The sequence below is a fragment of the Pezoporus wallicus genome, unplaced genomic scaffold, assembly GCF_028554395.1.
Source record: "Pezoporus wallicus isolate ANWC-B61680 ecotype Strahan unplaced genomic scaffold, APGP_CSIRO_Pwel_v1 contig_8747, whole genome shotgun sequence".
NCBI lineage: Eukaryota > Metazoa > Chordata > Aves > Psittaciformes > Psittacidae > Pezoporus > Pezoporus wallicus.
In genome coordinates this window covers 421,344-447,681 of record NW_026641976.1, presented here as the reverse complement: position 1 = coordinate 447,681, position 26,338 = coordinate 421,344, and the positions used below count along the sequence as shown (strand labels likewise).

Sequence of the window (26,338 nt, the reverse complement as noted above, 5' to 3'; positions counted from 1 at the left end):
ACTAATAGCTTGAAGACTCACTATGGAGGGCAATATCAGTCAATATAACAAAATGGTAGAAAATAGCTAAAGTTTAGAATTACTGTAAGCTAAGTACTATAGCCTTTGGTTTTTAAACCGCAGGAAGATCATTCCAGCCTTTAAGCACTGGAATAGCAAACTCTTCCATTTCCCCATAAATTCTTTAATGGATAGAAATACAATATTGCTATGGACATGTACTATTAAAACAATATAAAAAACAGATTGATCCTTTTGCAAAATGTAATCAATTAACTCATTGATTTTTAGTCTCAATAGTGAGGTAATCTAGCTGTGCCCTGTTAATTCTTCGGTCTTCTTACCAGTGCAATTGCTTCAGAAATATTTGTAACAAAAATTAAGCCTACTCTAATTAGTATTAAACTTCTGAAATTCCTACAGTATCATGTATCTTGTATATTCCTGCTTAACTATTTGCAGGCGTAAGACTGTGGGGTTTTTTCTGAGATTTTTAGTCTGTGGTTGCAAGTAAGTTTTCTTGGAATATGATAGTATATTTGGTAGCAGAAGGTAAAAGCAAGTTATGTTACATTTCCGCTTTTCAGGAAATGGTCTTCAAAACTGTTGACAGCCCTTTAATGACACAAAAATAGTTTTTGTGTACCAACTCTAAAAACCATGGTCCTTGTGTGTTTTAATTGTTGTAGAGATGGTTAGTTTATTTATAAACCTGTACTGTCTTTGTGCCTAATAAATGAAAAAAATATGGAGGATTTCAAAATTCAAAGGACCTACTGTTTCTTCCTCTTTTCTTCGCCTTTGTTATCATATGTCAATTTAATATGCACTTCATGCATGTTCTCTTTATGAGCAGCATTTCTGAGGGAAGACATTATGTTTGGCAAATATGCATTTTCAAAAATATATGCACCTTAGTATATATCATAGAAAAAGGGAAGCACTAATGATAAATTGAAAAAAAAAAAGAAAAACCACACACAAAAACATTCTGAAAATGCCGTCTTTTTGTCTGAATGGATGAGATGGCTGATGTGAACAGTTTTGTGCCCTTTATACATATTGCAGTATATAATGAGGTTTATGCCATTTAATATGCATTCTAATACTGATGAAAAGTAGAAATGTTAAAAGTAGCATGCAGGCATAATTAAAAGGTATTCTACTGTTGGGGAACTACAATTATCAATATTGCAACAACTTTTAACACTACTTCACGAAAGAATTGCTGATAAAGCATTTGTTAAAGGTCTTCAGCCCTTGTCATTGTTTTCTGTGTAGCCCTCAGGATAATCTTCAGAGTGTAAGATGCTTTTGTTTCAAGGTCTGCATTGCCTGTTTTGTGTTCTTAGACACCATCCAGCTGTGATAACTGCTCACACAAAGGATTGTGTTTAAATGAGTTCTTAAATACTCAGGATTTCAAACATTTCAGATTCCATATTCATACTGCATTATACCAACACATACTTCAGGAGGTGTAACTAGTAACGTGTAAGTTAGGTACTGACACTAAGCAGCTTGGAGAAAGTTGCCAGTACATGGGTGGTGAAATGATGCGGCTCTACATGCAGTCAGCTGAAAAGAATCATAGAATCACAGAATGGTTTGGGTTGGAAGGGACCTTAAAGATCATCTCATTCCAACCCTCTGCCATGGGCAGGGACACCTTCGACTAGACCAAGCTGCTCAAAGCCACATCCAGCCTGGCCTTGAGCACTTCCAGGGATGGGGCAACCACAAAGTGGGCAACCTGCTCCAGTATCACACACCTATGATACACTGCACAAATATGGCACTTTTTCCTGATGTCAGAATGGCAGCATTGAACTGCAGGGACTGCAGCTAATGTCCACAGTCATTCCAAATATCCCCCAAAATGATTCATGCGCATTTGAAATACTGCATTTTAGGAAAATGTCTGTGCTATAGAACAGAATGGAAGACACCCCACTTCTGGGTTTCTCAGAAGAATTCATTTTTGCAAGGAAAAGTTTACATGCAGAAGCAATCGTTACTCTCAGTAGAAAAGGAATTCAGTAAAGAAGAGACACTTCTGGTTGAAACAGATATAAAAGGCCTTAGTAAGAGGGGAAAAATGTCTCTGACTTTCGACTTTGTGTTTGAGTGAGACCTTTGTCAACTGTTGTTAACAGCTGAGGGTGCATCTCACATACACCTTTGACCATGGTGGAAGAAAGTTCTTCTGGTACCCCAGATCTAGAGCTCAGCCAGCCCAAGGGAAGCACCACAGCTGGAAGTAAACTCAAAGAGACTGCTTTCTAAGTGACGCACTGTGCCCACAGGTGCAGGGATGTGATCTGTGACAAAATGTAAAATAACAACTAGAGAACAGAGGAATAAAAGGACAAGTTTAAATTGAGAGCCAAAGGGATATGCACTTATCGACATTTTTCCATGACTTAGAGATATGCGCTACTTAGACATCTGATTTTCCTAAAATCAGAGTGGAATAAATCTTAAATATTTACATATTTACTGAAGGATATAGTTTGGAAAATAATCTTAAAAATACTAAAAATATTTATATCACAAAATTAGGATTGAAGTAAGTTTTCAACACTGTAAAGCTCAAATAAAGGTGCCTGGTTTAACTATGATTCTACATAATTTACAAACCTGGTAAAAATCTTTTTGAAAAAGAAACAAGAGAAAGCTTTTAATCTTTGAAAAGGAAAAATCATGAATAATTTCAAGTAAAGAGTCAATTCTAGTAGTGTGGGATCTTGCTAACGCATTGTGAGCAGGAAAACCAATGAAATTGAATAAATAAATGATTCATCATAAATTATTTGCTGGGAATGATGCATCTTCTAGTTACCTGTTTGGCTGGCTGTCTTGCATTTGTAATGATTTCTTCTGCTCTTGTTGTTACAGGACCTCTTAATTTTGTGAATATTTCTTCTGGTTTCTCAACCAGGTGAAGATAAGTAATCTTGGCATATTATGCTCCAATTATACAATGTAAAAACACATGAAAGACATTGCCCTCACAAATAAATGAAAAGTTGGTCGTTAGCTCAACTGAATAATATGAGAAATGGTTGAGAACTGAGAATTTCTGTATGAGAATGGCTGAGAATTTCTGTAACAATATTCATGAAATTTCTGTTTCCTACATTTAGTTTTCAAGTACAAGCTAAGCAGGCGGGGGGCTGTTCAACAGTATGTCTCCCCCTTACTCCTCCTTCCCCTTCTTTGTGAATGAGTCTGGCAGTTCATGCTAGGGTCATCCAGTGGCATTTACAAGCCTGGGTAGCCAAGCTAGGCATCTAAATCCATACCGCCATAGCTTTAGAAGTGATGGGCTTAAACAGTTTCCATGGTAATTGTAATACTCCACTCTTCAAAGTCATGTATTTGTGTGTCCTCATCTAGATAACAGCACACAGGTCAAGGCGTAGCTATCTTTGAGTCTGGACCATGATACAGAATGATGAAGAAATACAAGGTTTAACAAGCAGATAAACGCGTGCATCTGAAATATATAGAAAGTCTATGATTAAATGAAATATGCTTTTTGAAAAATAGAGTGCTCTTCTTTGAAGCTGTGCTGAAAATGGCCATTTTGTCTCCAAAGAACAATAAGAGGGTGGAGCATAGATGCAGTATTTAATTACCACATAATAGGTGGATGTACATGGAAGAGAAATGTACAAGTGAGCATATCTTTGAAAAAAATCATAAAATAAGGATAATTTCTGAAAATTAAACAAATTCAAACTTGTCTTGGAGATTCAACATCACCAATGGTATTCAGAATTGTAATGAATCACCACATAAACACTGAAGCATTGGTATGGTAGATTTACATGTACATAGGGAAAAAAAAAGACACAGCTTTTTGATCAGACTAATGGCTTGGAAGCAGCTTCATGAAGAGTCCTTGTAATCACATTTGACAATCTGAATTGATGGCTGTTGGCTTGTAAAGGGCAATGCATTGGGGTGATTTCAGGGAGCTTTTAATAATGCTTAGCAAATGATCAGGCTGCACAGTCAATCATTTTGTAGATTCCAATATTCTTTTTCCCTCCCAATAAGTTCAAAGCATAGAAAAAAAAAAACAACTGAAAGCACAGTTCATACTCAATCAAGATAATCACAGTATCCAGAAGAAAAACAAACAAACGAAAAAACACATTTAAGGAATGAGCTTGATATAGACAAGGAATAATTGTCATTTTCTCTTGAGATTCGGATGGTTCTTCTGGATTTTTCTAGGATCTATTTCTGTTTATAGTTACATTGTAGTAAGTTTTAAAACCTACCAAATCCTAATTCATGACCAATATTAAGACAGACACAACCAAAGCAGGAGGGTGTTGATGAGCAGACTCCAGTTTCTGCTTCCTCTCTGTAAATGGAATGTTGCAAGATTTTTCATGTTCTTTTCCTTTAGTGGCAAGTTGGTAGAGCTTATGGATGGCCATATGTCCTGGATTCAGAAGTAGCAGTCATGTTTCCCCTTCGTGGTAGCTGGTGCAGTGCTGTGTTTTGACTTCCAGCCTGGGAACAGTGCTGGTGATACCGATGTTTTCGGTTGTTGCTAAGTGAAGTTTACCCTGACCAAGGACTTTGTGAGGCTCATGCTCTGCCAGGGAGGAGGGGAAGCTGTGAGGAAGCAGAGACGGGGCGCCTGACCCAGGCTAGCCAAGGAGGTATTCCATACCACAGCACGTCATGCCCAGGGTGGGGGGTAACTGGGAGTTACCCGGAAGGACAGGGGCTTCCGGGTGGAACTCGCTTTCTTGGCCGGCGGTATTGTATTCTCTTCCCTTGTTATTTTCTCTTATCATTGTTGTCGTTGGTGGTAGCGGTGGTGATTTGTGTTGTACATTGGTTGCTGGACTGTTCTTGTCTCAACCCGTGGGAGTTGCAGTCTTTTGATCCTCCTCCCTGTTCCTCCGGGAGCAGGGAAGGGGAGAGCCCCAGAGCCCCGGGGGGGGGGGGGGGGCGGGGAGGGCGGCCTCAATTGCTCTCAGCCCGGCACCACTCACTGGGAGTGAGTGAACAAGCTGTCTGGCTAGGGTTTAAACCACGACACCATCACACCTTAAAAGTAGGATCCATTCCCTCTCCATTCCCTCTCATGAGGTCTGGGAAGAGCTTTCTGTCTTTTTCCATTCAGTTACTTTCTAAGCAAAACTTATCAGTGTAGCTGAAAAGCCAAACCAAACTAGGTCAGTGACTTTCCCAGAAGATCCAAGGTCAAGAATATTTAAAATATTAATGTCTGAATGTCTCTACTTCAAGACGACTTGTAATACTCAAAACAAGATTTTTAGAAGTCAGAATGCTCAATGGAAGATTGACTTAACTGTACGTATTATGACTATTTCATAGCATGCTTTGCTCTCACAGTCTTAGTTTTAACTTCCTAAATAAGATCCCGCTTGCCAAGAGCAACATTAGAAAGACTTTCGGGCTCTTTATTACCTGTAGGGAATGGTTTTGGGGAATAATACTGTAAGGCTCTCAGCACAAAGGAGCTATGGCTTTATATACAACATGTAATATTTTCCTTTCTGGCATATAGAAGGTAAAGAATTTTCCGTGCAGCAGTGATTAGCAAATTGGACTTTTGCCACTGAATGAGGTAGATTACTCACTGACATGTGAACTGTTGAGACCATTTTCCTTTCAAAAAATCAGTAGGAGATGACCTAGCTTTGTGAGTCATTACTGTTCCGGACTTATTCAGCTGATGGACTACTGGGACATTACATATTAATTTTGACTAGCACCTCATAGCATTTAAATGATTTTATGTTCATCCATTTTGCATAGTTTATATCTTTGTTCTGATGATTCTGAGGGTGGAAGTGTCTTTTTCCAGAGGTAATGCCCCCAGTAGATTTCTTTTTCTCAAAAGCTGAAAGGGAGGGTCCAGTGAAGATTTCAGTTTTCAGGGAATTGATTGTGAATACTTTTTAGGTGCAAGACAAAACTAACAAACATTGTCCAAGAATCCCTTAGGTAATTTCAGAATCATCCATGCCAACACTTTGTGTTATTGCTTTGACTAGATAAATATAATAGTTTACAGTCTGCTTTTACACATGCTTTATGTCTCTGCAGTGCTAAGAAAACTTGAACAAGCCTCTGTTCTGTTGTATTCGTATTTTCCTGAGGTTTACACTTGCACGTTGGTGATAAGATGCATTGTCTTCTTCATCTTATGTTCACCTGCATATCCAGCAGATGCAATGGCATTAATTACAATTGAGAGATATTAATAGAAGGGTTGTGAATAGACTGGAAATACATTTTAACTTTCTCTGCTGGTAAAACTGAGTGTTTTAAAATAATACTGGCTTTGTTTTCCTTTAATTTTATTTCTTAATAGTCTGAAGCATAGTGTCTTATGGTCATGAACAAGTTCTTGACCATTGACTTCAGTCAGCGGTTTGGGTACTGTTTTCTGGTGAGATATTTTATACTGACAGAACTTCAATGAAAATCAGAGAAGGAATAACCCTAGAGTTTACTTGCTGACCAAACTTGTACAGATAACCTTTCACCAAACTATTCCCTGATCTTCAGGTAGTTTAAGTTCTTCTTACACTGTTGTATCTCTAAGACCTACACTATGTTATTACTGCCTCCTCTGAATCTAGCTGTTTCTCTACTTGCCCAGAATTTCCTTCTATCTTGTGATACAAAATAATTACTCAATTCTTGCCTTTCAGTTTCCCTGTTTCCTCATTGTCCCTTGCAACAGTAAACCCACCACATGAGTTTATGTTCATTTTATGTGACTTAGATCTTCAAAGTTGGAAAATTTACTTTAGCTTATTGATGGTTTTGCTAATGTTTTTATTGGTAGATATAAAAATAGTAATAGTACTCTCCAAATTTGTATTTTTGGAACACTTTGAAGGGCAATTATTTTTATTTATCTCTTGGTTATATTTCTTAAAGGACAGACCTGCACCTTCTTCTCCATTACATATGCATAACTTGCAATTAATATGTTTTATTCTAAGTGCTCCTTAAAGGTATTTGGAAATCAGGAAAACTGTCCTAAGAACACTGAGCCCAATACCTGTTCAGCAGAAATATTCTGGTGGCTGATTTTTCCAGTGACACTGTGACAAAAATAGCCACAGTATCCAAGATGTAAATTGGAAAAGAAAGCAAGGATTTTCACTGAGTGACTTGACAAACCATGTGGTTCTGCAGAGTATGACATAGTGCATGGATAGAGATATTCATTATAATCCTCCTTGTGCATACACTTCACAGCATAATCTCCATGTGAAGATCTTGTACTTATTTGCAAGAAGTACCAGATGGTTTAATTTTCTGTTTTCAGGGTGCATCACTGTTAACTCACTGCAAATAAATGCAAGAGCTATGTCAAATTAGACATTCTTTTTTTTTTTTTTTTTCCTGTCAGAAAGTGAAGCTCCTCCACCAAGTTCCAAAAGAATTTTGTCCTGGTAATTCTTTACACAGAACTGGAAATGGGAAAAAAATCTTACAAGAAGAAGAAAACTGATCTTTTGCTTTATTCCCAGCTGTGAAGCCTGCCATGGCCAGAAACTCAGTTGAAATGGGGACATAAAAGTAAAAAAATATCTGCAGCTTCCATTTGAATTTAGGAAAAGAATGACCTGGGTCATCAAGTTCAGTTCCATGAACATAAATACATAATACCAAAGAGTTCACAGAACTTCTATTTCTAATCTCCCCCTAAAAATACAAACCAGAAGGCACTCCTTGAAATTACTTTTGAATTTCTGGTATACAGAATCTAAAAAACCAAGGCAACCTGCTGTATGCTTAGAAGACAACAGATATATCAAAGAAGAGTATGGAGAAGAAATCTTCCTGAAACCCTAAAATTAGTGATCAGAAAATCTGAATCATAGGATCAACAAAATATGATACAATGTGTGCTGAGGAAAACAGACAACTACCTTCTTTCTTGTTTTTGGTTTTCTTTTTCTTTTCTTTTCTTTTTTTTCCTTGTATTTAATGGCCAAACCTTTACCTCACAGGCTTTCCGAACTCCCGGATCATGCACACAGTCACCTCAAACTCTGTCTCAGTCTCCATCTTGAAACAAGTAGATTTTCCTACCACTCTCTTTGGGAGGTTCTCCATCATTTCCCAATCTTCTTCTAGTCTTCTTCAAATGTCTAGACTAAGTTTTATTAATGGATAATTCAAAGCCATTAAATCTCATTCCAGTAATACTCTATGAACTAAGTAATTCCTGTCTCTCTTTTCCTGGTACATACACCCAAAAATATTTCCTTTCTTATTTGCTGTAGTTTTATTATTGACACCTTTATTACTACCTTAATTTTTGTAACATAAATAAGCCATTTTTTTTAGGTCTCCTCTAAAAGAATGCCTTCTCTTTTTTGCATAAGCATTTAAAGAGCTGATTTTTTTTTATTCATATTTGAAATGTCCTTTGTGAACAAAATCAATTTGGATTACAGATGATATCTTAAGTGAGCTATTGCCCACATCTTATTCAGTAATACTACTGCTTCTCTGTGTCTATCAAAACTCATTTGCTGTTTAATCCTAGAATCTTATTAGGTTTTTTCATGGCTATATCTCACTGGTAGTTCACACCTGTTTTATCATCCATCAGTGCATCCATATTCCTTTCTTTCTCTGTCCATTTCAACTAATTGAACTCTATCTGATTTCAGAAAGAAAAAAACCCAAAGTCATTGTACAGTTAGTTACCTGCTCCAACTGCTCCCTTTTCAGCATTCTCTTTGTTTTCCTGAATAATGTTCTTGTCCTCCTCAAATTGAACAGAAAAATAATGCAGCTCTTGCAACCTAGCAGAAGAAACACAGACAAGGTGGAGAAATATAGATTCATATAGTGCATTCTTCTGTTACCCTCTGTAAGAAAATTTGAGAAAGGTAGTAGCACATTAATGCCTCCCCTTTGGGATTATGACATTTTTATAGAGTGGATATTACTGGCACAAGATTGTGGTGTACATACTGCATCATTAATGAGAACTAATCTTGTTCCTGACTCCCCTAAATTTAACAGATATTACTTCAATCCCAGAGAGTGCAATTGAATACCCACATGTTCATTTCTTAGTTTCAGTCTGATTTTAATCTTCGAAAGCATAGAAAGATCCTGGCCTGGAAAATGTATTCCAAAATATTTTCATTCTTAGATTTATTACACAATAACAGGATCAAAAATAAATGGGTGATTTCATAAGTTTTAAAATAAAGCTTTCTCACATCCAGAGCCTATGTGGGGAATTAATTTTCATAGGAAACATCAAGGATATTTTTTTCTTTAAATGCACACATTCTTAAAGAAACCTCTGTGATTACTCCTCCACAAAAATGTGAAGTGGACCAATGTGAAAAAAATGAGCAAAATATGGCTTTTATGTTAATGTGAAAACCACTTATAAGCTGAAAAAGAGAAGAAAATAAATACTTTTGTAATTTTTAAAGAATGCATAGTAGGAACTCGTAAGTACCTTTACTAGTTTTCTAACATAGATTAGGTCTTAATCCAGACTGACATCAGCATTTACAGAAATCATCATGCCTTTCTCACCCCTACCCATCCAAGTCAGAAGAAATTTGATTGATGGTTCGTTCACATTGTGCTTGCATCAGGCTATCAGCACCTGTTAGGATCAATTCTTTTTCTGTGTGAAGAAGTTTGCTATTGTGTGCATTTTTTATACTTGCTCTGTTCATTTCTTGAAAGGTGCTGCTTCTTTCAAGACCCCGCCTGTTTATTTTAGCATATGTTATTGTGATATTGTTGTGTGAATAAAATACACTCAATCTGGTTAGAAACCCAGAAGTAATGATAAAGTTACAGAAATGGTTGCTCATGCATTCTAGGAATTTGTTTATTAGGTGGCTTTTTAGCACAGAAGGGGACGGATGTGTCCAGCAATGTGCAGAGATGTAATTCCAGTATGAAGTTTTGATTAATTTAGATTAGAAACCAGAAGCAAGTGTCTTCAAATTATTAGCTGACTTTACATGAAGGAAGCAAATTCCTCTGAAGAAAGCCAGCCATAATGCTGTGCTTCCTAGGTGCCTTCCAGGCGCACAAGTAAAGTGGCCAGTTGCTCAGAGGGAGATGGTGGGGACAGAGTTTCAGTAGTAGTATGTTCTAATTCTGCCAAAGCAGTGTCTGATTCCTACATGTCTATAAGTTCTCATAGGAAGGACAAATGTTCTGCTTTGTTCTAAGCAATCTTTTAAACTGTTTTGACCTTCCATGTTTCTGCCTGGAATTTACTGTAGAGTTCCTATACTCACTTTGTCATTTCTGAATGAATTGTGGATACCCCTTTGCTGAAATTTTCCATCTTCTCTCTATTCTGTCAATTTAGTCTTACCTTGTCTTGACCTGCTAATTTAAAAGTTTTCCCTCTCATCAGTCAAGCTGTTATTATGTCTCTTTATAAGCTCATTTTTCATAATCAAAGGCCTTTGGTTCTTAAGGCTCCCATTGTAAAATTGTACTTTCAGTACTCGAACTGTTCCTGTAGCTCTTCCCTGATTCCTGCCAAATTTTCAGCATTATTCCAGTGATGTGAGATTTACTTTTTTCGTATTTTTTTCCAGTTGCTTGATAGAAAATGTTTCCACAAACAGAGCAGAGAAAGCTGCACAGTTATGAAATCTTCAGATCTATCTTTCTGAACTAAAATTTTAATTGTTTGCCACCTCTCTCTGGCAGGTAGTGGGACTTCGCTGAATTCTGTCCCCAGCTTCTTGTGTATGAATGATTTTTCCTGTTGTTGACTTTAGTTCATATATTATACATCTCATCTATAATTTATCATAAAGAGGGACCTTCACTTATTACCTTCATGAGGACATGCATGTGCACACATGCATATGTGGGATGCTTCCTTACATAAAACTAAAGATTAATGTATAAATATTTAACTGAGGTTATAGTTTAAGAAAGTATTGCTCCTAAAAGTTTTGGAAAAGGCCTTTTTCAGCAAGTCTAATAGGTAACACAGGGTACCATCTGGTAAGAAGCGGGTGATGCCTTCTCACAGAATATTATTTTAAATGTGAGGAGGAACTAAGGTAATCTAAAATTTTAGTTTTTGTTAAAGGTGCTCTACTTCCATACTTTCTTCTTCAAAACTTATTGTCTTAAAAGCTAGTATTAGCCTTAAACATAAGACATATTTTAAAGAAACAGATTTTTATTTTATTTTTTCTAACTGGAGACTATTTAAATTCTGTATGCTATATGCTATGCTTCAGTGTTAAGCTGAGACTAGAATACAGTGACATGATTAGGACTGTCCTGAACAAGCATATTCTTTCACTTAAGTGGTGTCTGTTGTTTAGAAGACAAGCTATCAAACAAACTTTAAAATATACGCTCAGTTTCCACCCTTCCCATACACAGTAAAACACTGTGAGAATTTTGTCTGAGTAAGGGGAGAGAGAAGCTCAGGTCTCAGAGAAAATATTTATTACCTATCGCTGAAAAAAACTCAGTTTCCCAAGGTACATTGTATCAAGTGTTTAACCATTAACTGTAGTAAATACTCCTTCAACAGACAAAATCAGCATTTAACTACATATTCACAGACCTTGGGCAGCCTAAATAGCAGTCTTTCTTTCTCAATATTTCCTTCATATTGAAAGGCCTATATGAACTTTAGCAATCAGAAATTATCTGGTACATGCTATTTCTGTTCCCCAACTGTGGTAAATGGTGGTTAAACAAAGGCTTATTGTGCATAATGTCAGGGTTGTTGATGCAGAAAAAGCAGCATCTGAGTTAAAAGACAATGCTATATTGAATTAATTTTAACATTATTTTAATACGTTATGTCCCCAGGAAAAGGAAGTGCTGCTTATGTTTGAAACGGCATTAATCACACAGATTGCCTCTGAATGTTCCGGTGTTTGCAGCTTTGATTTAAATGGGAAATTATTCTAGGAAATGTGTTTTTTTTAAGATAGGAAGAAATCAATTAGTGAATAGGTGTTACCTTTGGTAATGTCACTTTCTTTCCCATTGGCGGTGTCTTGCAATGACTGCATCTGTACAGTAGAATTTATAAGTACTATAGATAGAGACCAGGGAGGCTTGCTAACAACTTACGTGAAGTCTGGTCTCTCTTTTGGCACCTGTTGTCTCATGGGTATACTCTGCAGATTATGCCACAGTCTGTGTATGGAAGAGTTTCAGGTTTAATATCTCATCTTGAAAGATTAGGTCAAAGCAAATAAATCTAACAGGTTGGTCACACAATCAAATCACATCCAGCCATTTCCAATTAATTATTCAAGCCTTTCTTTGTGCTCTTTTCAATTTGAACAGAAGAGCTGTCAGCTGTTGAGTCTCTATTGAAGACCACCCTTAGATCATTATTATTGAACTGCTCCTTACTAGGCTCCGGGGCCAGTGTTACTGTCAGAAAGAAAAATAAATGAAACATGGTATATTGACGTTAGGATCTTTTGGATTTTATTTATTTATTTTATTTACTATTTATTATTTCTTTATTTCTTATCTTCTGTGTTCTTTGCTCTGCAGTGTGCTGTGCTTTGTACAATGCTCCTTTTGCTCCAGCAAGAATGTAAAGTTAAAAAGGCTCAATATACAGGAGTTGCATATGCGTTCTACCTTTTTAATGAAAATGCTCTAGGGAGGGAGATACTGTGTCTCCACTGGACATGGTGTAGAATGCAAATTCTAGGGTCAGTGATTCAAATTCTTGGAGCTTTGCCCAGGAGGATTGGAGTAAAATAAAACTGGCTTTCTCCTGGGAGCTTCTGAACTATGAAAGCAATGATGTTGACCCAAATAACAGTTGCTCAAGAGACAGAACCAATGCAGAATTTGCTTAAAATAAATGTCATATAGCTGTCAGATTTTACTAAATTAATTTTCTTTTTATAATATTCTTTTATGGCTTTCGCATCCCTAAGCTGTTTGCTGCATAAAAAAGTATAACTAAATTAAAGTTGAATATCAAGGAAAGACAAGAAAAACAGTTTTAGTTCAGAGCTTTTTCTTCCTTGCTTTTTTGGTACCTGATTTTGAAAAATAAGGATAGTTATTTAGATATGTTCTTATTTAACTAACACTAGCATTTTTTAAATGTTCACGTAAAATGTCCAGGCCTCAAAACTGCATTGTGCTTTCTCAGGAAAAATAAATACATTGAAGCAAATTGTGAGAATGTCCTTTCTTTAGATGAATATATCCTAAAAAGGAGTACTTTTAGACCTTATGCATTTAAAACACTGTAAAGAGAGTCACATCTCTTTTCAGGCAAATATCATGCACAAGCAAGAACAATAGATCACTTGTACGTGATTTTAAATCCCTTTGAAGCTATGTTATGATAGCTTTAAAGAGACATACGTATACAGTTCACAGATTTCATAATGCTCCTCTACTTAAAGGTATGTTTTATCCCAGTGTGCTAATCCTTTAAAGACATATTCTGTGCATGCGGTTGTCAATCTACGTCTACAGTTGTGCAAGACATCATGGTTGTGTCTGACTTACATGTATGCACCACAACAGTTCTGCACCAATCATTGGTGCAAAGTGTGCACTTCAAATTCTGCACTTCTTGCATAGACTGAACTTGCTGTATGTGTGTAGGCATATCTGTCAGGTCAGTCCTGTTTAGGCAACTTTATGCTGCTTGCATTTTCTGGGAATGCAAGAAATGTCAATTATATAGATCTTCATGTATAAATGTTATTAGCGTCATCAAGACCATCTGTGCTAATGTCATATGACACTGACAAGCAAGGTCGTTCTGTGACTCGACATGTACTTTATAGCCTGTGTAGATAAAGAGAGAATAACTGCTTCAGAACATTGCTTAAAGACCAGGTATTGCTGGTGTCTGTCTGACATTTTTATTTTGTTGTTTTTTTTTACCTAATGCTCTAAACCCAAATCTGCCACAAACACATAAGATAAGGTTAGGCAACACAATTAGCTTTACTGTGCCTCAATTTCCCAATCAAATAAAAATAGGCAAATTACCTAAGAAATGTATTTGGGCATATTTGCATAATGTTCCTGATATCTGGAAAAGCTTCCAAGCCATGATTCTCTGAACAGTTCAGAGAAAGCAATAAAAACCCCTAAAATACTTACATTTATTCTTAAGGAATGATGTTTGTTGTGCTTGCAATGATATTTGTGTTTCTGTTGACAGCCTAAGGAAAGTAATAGTACAGAATCAAAGCAGTCTTTATGAGAGAGTCTGGAACTACACATCCTTCCAAGCTTTATCTCACATACGTCTTTGAAATTAAGCTGTAGTGAAATATTCCATAATCTTGAGTTGATGCTTAGCAAGAATCACACTGTGAATTTAATCCATGCTGAAAAGTTATATTTACCAAACTCTTTTTTTATTGTTAAAGTTAGTTTGCCAAAGACATCAGCAAAGATCCTGACTTGACAAAGCACAGAAAACAACACAATAGCCATACCTACTTACAACATTATGCTATAACTCACAAAGTTTCTCTGATCATTGAAGTGTTTTAAGAATTATAAATCTTTGTAACCCACAAAAAATGAGGTCTGCAGGCACGAAACACTAAATCGCCGTATGCTAATGCAATACATTCTGCAATCAGATTGTCAGGAACTGCTTGTAGTTATTTCAATTTAAAATCAGCGTGTGATTTTCTTTTTTTCCAGCAGTTGATTATACACGTGACTTATCTTGTATAATACTTAGGTGCCATTTTTCTAATATTCCTTTACGGAGTAATTTCACTGGATCAGGGTCTGCAGGAATTCTTTTGTTTCATTATACAGCATGGAACAGTCTTTACATGCTTCTGCTCGTACTAATATCATCCTGATGTTCTGTCTCTTCTGTTTAAAACACTGCTTCATCAATTGTTCTACTGCTCTGCTGTATAGAAACCCAATGAAGGTTCCACACATTTCTTTACTGAGGAAAATGTGTATCGAGTCCTAAAAGATGGTACCACCTTGTCAGACTCTTTTCTTAAAACACTAAGTGTACAAGTGGTAGTCAGAAATGAAAGAAGTTAAAACTACAAAATACATGAAATAGAACTCTGTGTCTCACCTGTGTTGTGTGGAAGGGTAAACTAGAGACAGAAGTAGGTTCCTATCGTATTCCATAGCTGGGTATGTTCAGTGTGGGAATTAGCATGGATGAGAGAGGACAAGTTCCTAGAGGAAAAGCAGTATGCAGCTAATGATAAGGGAAATTTTAAAAATGTTTTGATATTTAAAGAGCTGTTGAAAAATGAATCCATAGACTTAACACTATTTTCTCATTCAAAAAGATAGACATACACATCATTAATTGCCATTTCTTTTCTTTAAAATTATTCACTGAAAACGGGCCTCTTTCCCCAGGGAACTGGCCAAGAGTCTCCAGGGGAAGCTAGTTTAGCTCTAATTCCTAGTGAAGCTACTTCTTCCCACAGTGAATATTCTGAGTATTTTTTATCCAAACAGCATAGGTTTATTTCTTCAAATTGAGTGAGCAAGGTAGTAACTCCTTCCTAAGTCATTACCCTAAAACCAAATTAATCTTCGAGGTTTCCCAAATTTTACACTCTCAAGTAATTTTTGAAAATACTGCACTAGAACATACCGTATGAGGCTTTGTCTGTTAGTTACAGTTTATACTGTAAATAAAAATTCTGAATGCTTAGATATCTTGTGAGTATTTGAATAGATTTTTTTTCATGAAGGGAAGTGAGTACTGTTCTAAATTTCCCATAAAACTGTTCCTTCAGTTTGGGATGCTTCATTACCTTCACAGTCACCTGTATAATAAATGTGGTTAAACACTGGGGCCACAGAGCTGCAGCTGCTCTAATTAATGTAGCTTAATATTGATTATTTGCAGTTTCTCTAAATAATTCTGCCGCTGGTGGCACTTGTAATTCTGTGTATGCGAGGCTGTGATTTATTCTGATCATATTGTCTATAACAGCACCTATTCTACATACACAATGACTTTGAAGCTATAAACCATTAAGGTGCACATTTGATGATAGCGACATAAACCAACTGCTGTTCTGGCCAGAGAAGGTGGAGATTCTTCCTTTACTTAGCAAGCTTGTGTTTAAATTTACATGCAGATAGAAGGAGAGATAGGTTATGTTCCTGGATGTTGTAAAGTACAAAGCATAAGTTTATTTGTGCTAAGCCACTGGTCAGCTCTAGGCTATTTATTTACTTGGGGTTCAACAGCAAAAGCCCGAGAGAATAAATTTTAATCCCCTAGACAGCTCCATATATCATGGGCAAAGCTGAATCCTCTTTAATCAGAGCCCTAAAACTAGCTAGTGACTTAAAATTATCTGCTTTCTTTCTAGCTAAAATAAGGAAATCAGCTTCTACTACAACGTGTGCAAGGACTCAAATAATCCCAAACTGGAGTATTAAAGATTATGGAAGTTTCATTTAATATCCTGTAGGACTGACAGTTAACAACAGCGGGTAGAAAACTGTAGCTTCTCATATCTAATATATTCATAAAAGATTAAGAGGGTGAACATTTAAATATAAACATTATGTGATCAGTCATGTTTATACTATCCAATCATGAAGTAGTAACAATTAATATAACCTAGTCTATGTACACATAAGCACAGCTCCTGCATCTATTTATGCCTTTAAAAAAAAAAAAAACAAAACCCAACAAAACAACATGCCTATTCCTCCCTTCTAAAACTTGAATACTGTATACATAATGTAAGTGGAATTGATATGGACAAGTGGCATGCATTTTTGCAGCCTCAGAAACATCAAGGAGGTGATAAAATGTGTTCTGTGTGATTTCTCTAAGAGTCTAACATTAACCTAGCATCCAAACTTATTCAGAAAATGACAGCACTGCACATGTAATAGCACTAATGCTCATAGGTCTTTCCTTATTCTATGATTACAGAAATGCAAAACCAGAAACATTCATGTTACAGTTGAATTTAACGAAACTAAAATTGGTTAGTTATATAGATACCACCAGCTTTCAGAACGTGTTTGATTTTGGAGCATTCTTTTCAGGCTTCAATTCCCCTGAATGTGAACCCAATATGGTACCACAAAATTTTTTCCTATGGTAAGGCTGTAATTGACTCAGCAGATAATCTCTCAGCTCAATTTATAAAGCCAAAACTGGAGCTTCATTTCACTCCCTCCTCTCTTACCCTTTCTTTCTCTTTTTCGCTTGTCTTTTCTTTTTTTTCTTTTCTTTTTTTTTTTGTCTTTTTTCTTTCTCTTTGTTTCTCTCTCCTCTCAATTTTATTCATGTTATGGTTCTGTATGCAAGAAACAGCCAGGTTTGGGTTTTTAGCTGGTACTATTGCATGCAAAACATTAAGGGAAATCTAGAAATAATATTTTCACAGAACATCAAGTTATGAATGACAATAAGTCATTTTAAAATGGAGGAGTAAACACTACAGGATCTAGCTTTCTCTAAAGCCATTTTCTTTGGAGAGATGCAGAAAGATACAGTTATTCCCTAAAATTCCTTAGAGCTAGAGGTACCAAAATAATAACAGTTCTATGTTAACCGTTTTCCTCTTCAAACTTTTCTACTTATAAACATCAAATGGAAACTATTTCATGACCTCACTCCTTTTCTCAGTAACAGATTTACTTGAATGCCATGTTTAATACTGAGCTCCCACCACAGTAGATGTTTCTTGAGGAGGGACCTGGTTAAGTAAAGGAAGTGGGTTCAAGCTTAAACACGGGAAGTTTAGGTTAGGTATAAGGAAGAAGTTCTTTACTGTGAGAGTGGTGAGGCACTGGAACAGGCTGCCTAAAGAAGTTGTGAATGCTCCATCCCTGGCAGTGTTCAAGGACAGGTTGGATGGAGTCTTGGGTGACATGGTTTAGTATGAGTTGTCCTTGCCCCATTACAGGGGGGTTAGAACTAGATGATCTTAAGGTCCTTTCCAACCCTAACTATTCTATGAGTCCATGATTCTAAGCGGGAGGGCTGAAGAGTGATGATGTATGAAAAGATCTTAGTTATGAGCTATCAGTTCTGTATAAATTTTGCAAAGTTAAGAATCCGTCTATGTTACAACTGGAACCATGTCAGGCCATAGGATTGGAAATGTTTATAAACGTCCTTAATTCTTTACAGAGAGATAACCTCGGTTACTATTAATTGAACTCAGATTGCGTGCCTATAGAATAAAAGGATACCTCATGTAAGGTTGCTGGCTTGTTTTTAAATTGTTAAATTTCATTTGGGGAAAAAAACAAGAAGACAAACCAACCAACAAAAAAGGGGGAAAAAAAAAAAAACAACCCTTCACAAAATAACCTACAAAAATCCCCATCAAAGTCACATAACAAACAAGAAAAAAATCTTCCCAAAAATCCACCCACCCCTGCCCCACAAAACCAGAAGGAAAATGAAAAATTCTCTGTCCTGTGGAACTGAAGAACACTTCAGACCTGCAAGCTCACTCTTATGATGGAGATGCATCTCTGTGAGCTTTAAGGAGCATGGACCAATAAATCAAACATGGCAGCAGCCTCTTTTGCTTCAGACAAACACTTCCTATGCCTTTTATGCTTATTTCTTTCCTTCTGCCAGGAAAAACTGTGAAAATCAAAGACCTTAATTCCTCATGAGTAACATCATACAAGTGTGACACCTGAGAAGCTTTACTGCTGATTCACCATCATGGTGGCCTCTCTAGTTATCAAACCCCAGATCTATGAGAGACAAAGACCAGGCATGTAATGTAAATAAGTAATTGGTTCTTCAACAGGTGTGACTGAATGGTGGAGGTGATAATACAAGGGAGGGCTAATTTCATTGTAATCGAAAGTGATTGATTAAGAATGATCATTGCCCTACTTAAGGAAGGGCAGGGGTGTAGGTTTACTCTTTCCTTCTTGTGTTCTCCTGGAAGTCAGCTTCAGATTGTGTCCCAGACAGGGAGGGGGTAGTGAGCAACACTCTTCAAAAGGGTAATTCACAGAGCTGAGGGAATATGAAGAACTAAAAAAAAAAAAAAAAAAAAAATCAGTTTCATCCTCTCTAAGGTCTGCTAGCAGGGCCTGTGAGATTTAGCTACATCACTAGGGGCAGGTTGGGCTGCTCAGAGGGGGGGTGCCATCATGTTTTGACCATCTGCACCACCTACTCTGAGCAACACCCCAGGTGTCTCAGGTAGGTAGAGCAGAGTATGTGAGTGCTGCTTAGAAAAATGAAATCCTCACCTCCCTACATGCTTTTCTTTCCTCATCTAATCTTTGGTTTGGAATCAAAAGCATTCACAGGATTGTGACTTCAGGGCAGTTTAAGCATGACTGCTCTTAGCACATTTTCCATGCCCAGAGCAGCAGATTGTTTTGCTTTGAGAATGATGTTCTAGCAGTGTTATAAAACTGAGTTATAGGTTACTCTCTGCTTTGGCTCTATGGGGAGGTTTCTTCCCTTTCATGCACAGGTCACACTAGAATCATGCTTAGCAGAAGTAGTTCTATCCAGAGGAAGGGACAAGTAGAGCTGATAAAAGTTTGTGTTCTATGTTATCATTTGGTACACTATTAGAACAGCCATCTGTTCTCTTCATTTCTATCAAGCCAATTTAGACTGCAATAACATAACACCATTAGATGTGTTTCCAACAAAGTGAAAATCAAATATGATATTTTAAATGATCTTGAGGATAACATTACCCCTATTTAAAACTACCAACATGCTGGAGTAAAAGGGCATGATAAAAGAATAATTAATATTACAGTTTTAAAATATTCTTATTTTCATACAAGAATATTAGGCACAAATTCAACAGGAAAGTGTTCACATGTTCTTATGAATTATACATGAGAACAATTTCACATAGGAAACCTAAACAGAATCTTTTTAACTTATTACTCAGACCTGTAAAATTTTATTTTAATCTCTGATATTATACAGTCTAATGGAAAGCATTAAAAATCTTATGTAAGTGTAATTTCATAATCATTAATGTGACCTCTTCTCACTTAGAGAAATGAACACATGATTTGCTAATGCAGCTCAACTTTAATGAAATCCCTAGGTTATTTAGGGCACTAGTCAGCAGATACTAAAATGAGGCGTGTGTTTCTAAAATGTCGTGGGATTTGGGGCCCATAGTTCAAATTGGTCAAACCTAGGTAGGACCCAGCTTCCTCCTCCTCTTCCTGTTTGCTCTCTTCAGTGTCTTACTACTTTGAAATATGTATCTTCAAATCAAGTGGCTTGGTATTTCAGATGAAGACAGAAGTTTAAAGTTTCCATTAATGAGTGAAATTTAGTCAAGAGAAGATATGTTGATAAAGTATGCAAACTGTTCAAATGTTTATGCAATGGCAAATGATGGTATGACTTGGTGAGCTGCACAGGGAGATTGGATCATGTAACAAAGAGGTCCGATTTGAACATGCAGTCTTTCATACAGCCAATTCTTGTGTCAAGGCAGAAAGACAATAGATTGCATCTGCAGAATGGGGGAAATCTATTCTCTAAATCTATGACTTTGAAAAGGAGATCGCAATTTTCAATGAATAACTGAAGCATGTTAGCATTGCTAAAAAGACAACTAGTTGCTGGATGCATAAGTGGAAGCAAAATTTGTATAAAGAAAGAGTGGTGACATTTTGCATCTGTGATTACCATAAACATCACTGAACTTATGTGCACATTCCAAATTTTAAAAAGAACTTTAAAAAGTTGTTACGGTTCTGGGCAAAACCCAGATTATTTCAAGATATGGATAATTCACAGTAAATGATTTAGGAATTTCAATCTGTATAACTAATTAAGGAGAAAGATGATTTAAGAGGTAATTTCCTCATGTTTTTGTAAGTACTTAAATGGGCAGAAGATTTCTGATTGCAGAGGAAATCTTTAATGAAGGCACAGTAAGATCCAATATCTGGGGTCAAAACCAGATAGACCACAAACAGTACACTAGCTTTCAAGAGAGAATAATTAACCGTTGGAATAATTTAGCCAGGGGTATCACATCCTCTCTGCTTACAATAAATCTTTAATCATGACTAATGTCTTTTTGAAAAAGTTATAGCTTAACTTCCAGATATGGATTTGGTGCAAGAGTTAATGGGTGAAGCATGAACGGTGAGAATAAATGACTCTAATGGTCTTTCTAGTCCTTCGGTCTATACATTTTGTTTTCAGTTTCACGTTGAGGCATGGGATGTTGGAGAAAAAATCATGGGTTCCATTTGATGGTTTTCCACTGACTTATGTACATTTATCAATGTACGTCAGTAAGCTTCTCCGTGAAACATTTAAATTTTAAATAGTAATATGTTACTATGTTTGCCCATCTCACCAAGGCAGAAGGTTGTAAGGGTTCCTAACAGCCTTTGAACTCTTTGAATTAAATAAATACTACAGATATTGGACAGGGTTTTGAAAGGCAGCAAGCGTTGACAGCCAAAAAAGATGCAAGCTTTCAATGTCTCTAAAAATCTGGTGCTGAAATTATTATAATCAAGTTTTCAAGGCGTTAATACAAACACTACTGAGGAGGAATAAGAAATGGGAATGATGAGCTATATTTTGACAATGTTCTTTTTAATTGTTGTGAAGGAGGCTTCTCTGCCTTCCTCCCTTGAAGCCTGCTAAAAGCCAAACAAATGAAAAGCTTCAGTTTATGTGAAAGAATGTTCCATTTAAAAAAATCCTTATTTGGCATATTAAGTAGGTGAGTCAAAAATACTAAACTTTGTTACAGCAAAGCAGGAGCAATTAAATTAAATAAGCCTCAAAAAGAAAGCACTCCCCTAGATCAACAGGGCAATAAGAGCTTGTCGATTCCCATCCTAGTGCATTTCTAAACACTTTTTGAAGTACAGAAGGCAGAACACTCAACACTTTGGTTTTGTCACAGCTGACAGCCTGTCGGTTTTAATGAAAATGCTCTCCATTTAGAAGATGACAGAAATTACATGCATTTCCCCTTTTATTTTTCTGTCAGCTTTTCTGCCTTGCATTTTTACAGTAGAAGGAGGTGCTGTTTATTAAAGCATTATATAAGTATGCAAAATATATTAAGAAGAAAAAGGAAAAGGAAAAGCTTTAGCCCTGCAATTACACACAATGTGTGTTGGTGAGAAAAGTATGCTGTGGCATAACATCTAATGGGTGGCAATAACTATTTATTTTTAGTTATCTATCTTTAAAGAGGGTGAGGCAAAAAACTCTAGATAATGTGTTAAGTGAAGGTTTTATTATGCGATTGCCTGAGTAATTTCCTACAGGAAGATGATCTAAGCAGTGTTAGATACTCAAGTATGTTCATAACTTCTCTAAAAAATATAGCAAAATAACACCGAACAATTTCTTGGCTCTGTGCAGTTTTCACAAACCTCTTTTATTAAGTGGCAGGCTTTTAATAAGTGTACCCACTATCATTGACCCAGATGTATAACCACATCAGAGGAAACTCTTCTCCAGGACTGAGGAGGGAAGGCTTCACTTGCAAACATAAGTCAGTGCTATGGGATTTGTAATAGCACATAAATATATATATTCTTCAGCCTGTCAATAGCCACTCCATGGATTTACCAAGACTCAATTCCAGGGCAAATGTTAGCTGCAATAATATGTACAAGGTAGAAGTACTGAGGAAGTGAGCTTTTGGCAGTTTTAAGGAAAACTCTGCATTTGGTCTTCTAACTTAATTTCTGTGGCAGATGTTTTGTGCTTATCCTAAGAAAAGGCACAAATTTAATTACTAGTGATGGCTTATATACAGCATATCTGTGCAGGGGTTCTGAAAACAGAGAAAGTTTAAAAAAACATGTAGAAAGGAATTATTTTTTAAACTTTGGGCACATTTTGTATGATCTTAAACTTGTTCATTCTAGTAAGCTCCAAAGGCTCCAAAAGTGTGATTCTTTGTAGAAATGGAGTTACATATATATAACAAAGGTGAATCTGGATCCCAGAAAAAGAAAGCCACATGAAGTCATGGTACAATGAACACATTTCTGCCGCTCAGCTGTTTAGGTTCCACTTACTTGAGACAAGTGCAACAGCACATGCAGGTTTATTGCAGGGTCTAAATAACCAGAACTTACACGCATTCCCAGTCCTGTGATGTGTCAGCAGTAGAGCAGCCTCTCTGCTGACATCTACCCTGGCACAGTTTGTTAGCAGAATTACTCCCCGCCTTGAAAAATCTGATATACGTCTTGAACAGGCTGCAGAGGCCATGTCTGCATGGTTTATACAGCGCCAGTTCAACAGCCTGGCAGGTTTGCCAGGTGAGTAGCGCTGCTGTGGGCAAGCATACATCTGAACCGCCTGTGCTGTCTGAAATGTAGAAATGGTTAATGGTCACACAGCTGGAAACAGAAGCAATAGATTGCCTTTGCTGCATACTGTAAGTGAAGTCCTTAAGTGTGATTCCTGTCTCCTGCAGCTGTCATTTTATGTTGCCTACAAACTAAGGAAGACAACTGTGCTTTAATTACCTGTAGACCTTATAATGTATTTCTTGGCAAAGATAGATTTGCTTTATATTTCAGTAGTGCAGAATATGCAAGAGACACACATGTAAAACAGCCCATGGTTTTCACACCAAAATTCTAAATATCCTTCTAACCTGGAGTTAGGGGTAAAAGTAAACATTATTAAAGGGTACAGGTGTTGGGCGCCTCTATGTATTGAGGAGATAGGATGTAACAGGACAAGTGTTTATGTCTCAGTAACTGGGGACTGTAAAAGAAAAAGGAAGAAATATTTAGCATAGGACATTCTACCATATCTAGGAGTTACAGTGTGAGAATCAACTCAGGGAAGAAAAAGTATTCTCTCCTCAACAGGAAGTACTTCTTCTGTGTGAATCATTAAAAACCTGCCTCCCTAGGAGGTGGTAGGATTTCCATTGCTGTGGGTTTGGATCTGGGCTGTATGACTGACGGCAGGTAAAGAAAAAATCCTATGATTGCTAAGGAGGTTCACTAGGTGATTGCCTGCATACTTTCAGGCTATGCTTTCTGGTTGCTAGTAGGTAGTTGTTAGCTGCCTGGTATTTGTAGAAAACCTCATTAGAATGTTTGGTCAAGTCAAGCTATTTTGCGACTAGCAAATAACTTAGTAATTGAGAAATTAACTTTATTAACTTTATTCTTATTAACTGTCTATATAATTTAATTTATTCTTATTAACTGTCTATATAATTTCTGTCAAACATTACAACTGCAGTATTAAAATATAAGAAGCAAGATAGCTTTGCTTTTTCGCTTGTAACTTTTTCAATGTCATATTTCAGACACCCAGTTGTGAAACTGAAATATTCCCTTTTCAGGTGTTTTTTCTAATACACTCAAGAATACATTTGTAAGAAATCTGTGTTGAAACACAAGTCTTCTGTATGCAAACACTTAAGTTTTCAGAGGCACATGAAGTCAATATGGGCCCTGTATAAGGAGCCTCTCTAGTTTGTAAATCCAGCCCTAGGCTGGAATATAGTGTTGCTCGTGGCTGAGGAGAGTGCTTTGCCATCCAGTGCTTTGCCTCCTCCTTTGCATCTTCCTTTTCCTGGTTCTTCCTCTTCAGAAGTAGGAAAGTAGCTCTTTTCAGGGGATTTATTTTGTTCATATACTTCTTAGCCATGGCCCATGTTATTTGAACAAAGTACTTCAGAAGGGCATGTGCAGTATGGCTTATGTTCTTCCAAAGTAGTGACCTGCTTCCATGCATGTGCCTTGACTTTCAGGAGAACAGGGTCAGCCAAGACAAGTCACCACTGTGGTAATTTTATAGTGCAGTATGCATACAAGGATGAGAGAGGTGGGCTGGTTTTGCTTTGTTCAGTATTCTCTGCTCTAAGGGTCAGTCCTGTCCTGTGACATTAAATATTAGGGGGAACGGGGGGGGGGGGGGACGGACGGACGGACGGACGACTAGTTGTTGGGGGGGGTATTTTTTTTTTGCTTTTAATTATTATTGTTTCTATTTATTTTAGATTGGAGTTTAAAGGAGATTGCCCTCTGTAATGATATAATTTCTTTTCTGTCTTTTCTCTGCTGGATTGCTTTCCCACTGATGTATTTGTGAGCAGGAACCCTGGTTACACTTAATCATTAAAAAGTCATTGCTCAAACAGAGCTCTGAAGAAAAGGAAATATTTCTTACTGCGTGTTACTGAATATTAGTCATAATGGGTTTTGTCTTTGTGTCTTTTTTTCTTTCTTTGGGAGCTGAGTGTATTTTATAGTACATTGATACAGGTTTTTATATTGTAAGAGCTATCAAGTAATAGAGAAAAAATAGGAGACACAAAAAAGAGGAGTTATGAACATTTTCTCCAGTGTAAAAGTTTTAGAAAAGCATTACATAACTTAGACTGCACTATTTTTTAAATGGAAAGAGTGGCCAGGTGAGACCCAAGTTTGCAATGCATTCTAACCAGGTTACTTCCATTTACTGAAATATGGGAAAATCCTCAGAGTAAACATGTACCATGTAGGTGTCAGGTTTTTTGTGTCTTGCTTTAAAACATGCATTTACAACAGAATAGAGGCATTTGTGATTGCCAAACAATCAAAACTGCACATGTACATATGTACCTATTCTAGAGTTAATAACAAAAAAAATATGCATTTGAAGTAAATTTCAACTATATTATTTTCAATTTGTATGAACACTGGGAGAAATGCTGACCATGAACATGTCAGTCTTGTTCAGTTTTAGAGGAGCAGTCACTTTGCTGGGTTTAATTTTCTCCCTGAAATAAACCTTTCAATGTATAATTTAAAAATAACAAAAAATACCTTTGGCTATTAAATAACATGTCCTGTGCAGTTTAGTTAAGCCCTTCTTTCAGACACGGAGTCTGTCAACCTGCTTACATTGTGCTTTTCTAATCACAGATTGTAATATTATTAAAAAAAGAAAAAAGAATCCCCAACAGAGCAGATAATGTATTAATTCATCTTCTGCCAGTAGCTTGGCTGTGAAAGTACTGAGCTCCAGAAAGCTTAGCTCATACTGTGGAGGCCTGAAGTGCACTAACCCACGGGAAGTATGGGCAGGATGGGATGGGACTCTTCCTGACACTTGAGCTGTCTATCTTGCAGCTAGTGCAGCTGTGTATAACTTCACTAGGGTCAGCAATGTAGTCAGCATCATCAAGGCTGTGTTTGTCGTCTTCATTTTCCCATCACAACTGAAGCAGGATGTAGAGCAGGGCTGTGTAGTACATGGCCCTTATGGCCTGAACCCTTCAGGAAATATGTCCTATATTCTTTAGGGAAAAGCCTTCCTTTTTTGTTTCTCTTTCTTTTACTGATCCCTTCAGTTTTA

At 36.7% G+C, this 26,338-nt stretch overlaps 1 protein-coding gene across 2 annotated transcripts in view; it reads left to right on the top strand.

The window, feature by feature from the left end:
• Positions 1–26,338, top strand: part of DSCAM (DS cell adhesion molecule) — a 460,950-nt gene that overhangs the window by 254,597 nt on the left and 180,015 nt on the right. The gene's annotated exons all lie outside the window — the stretch shown is intronic.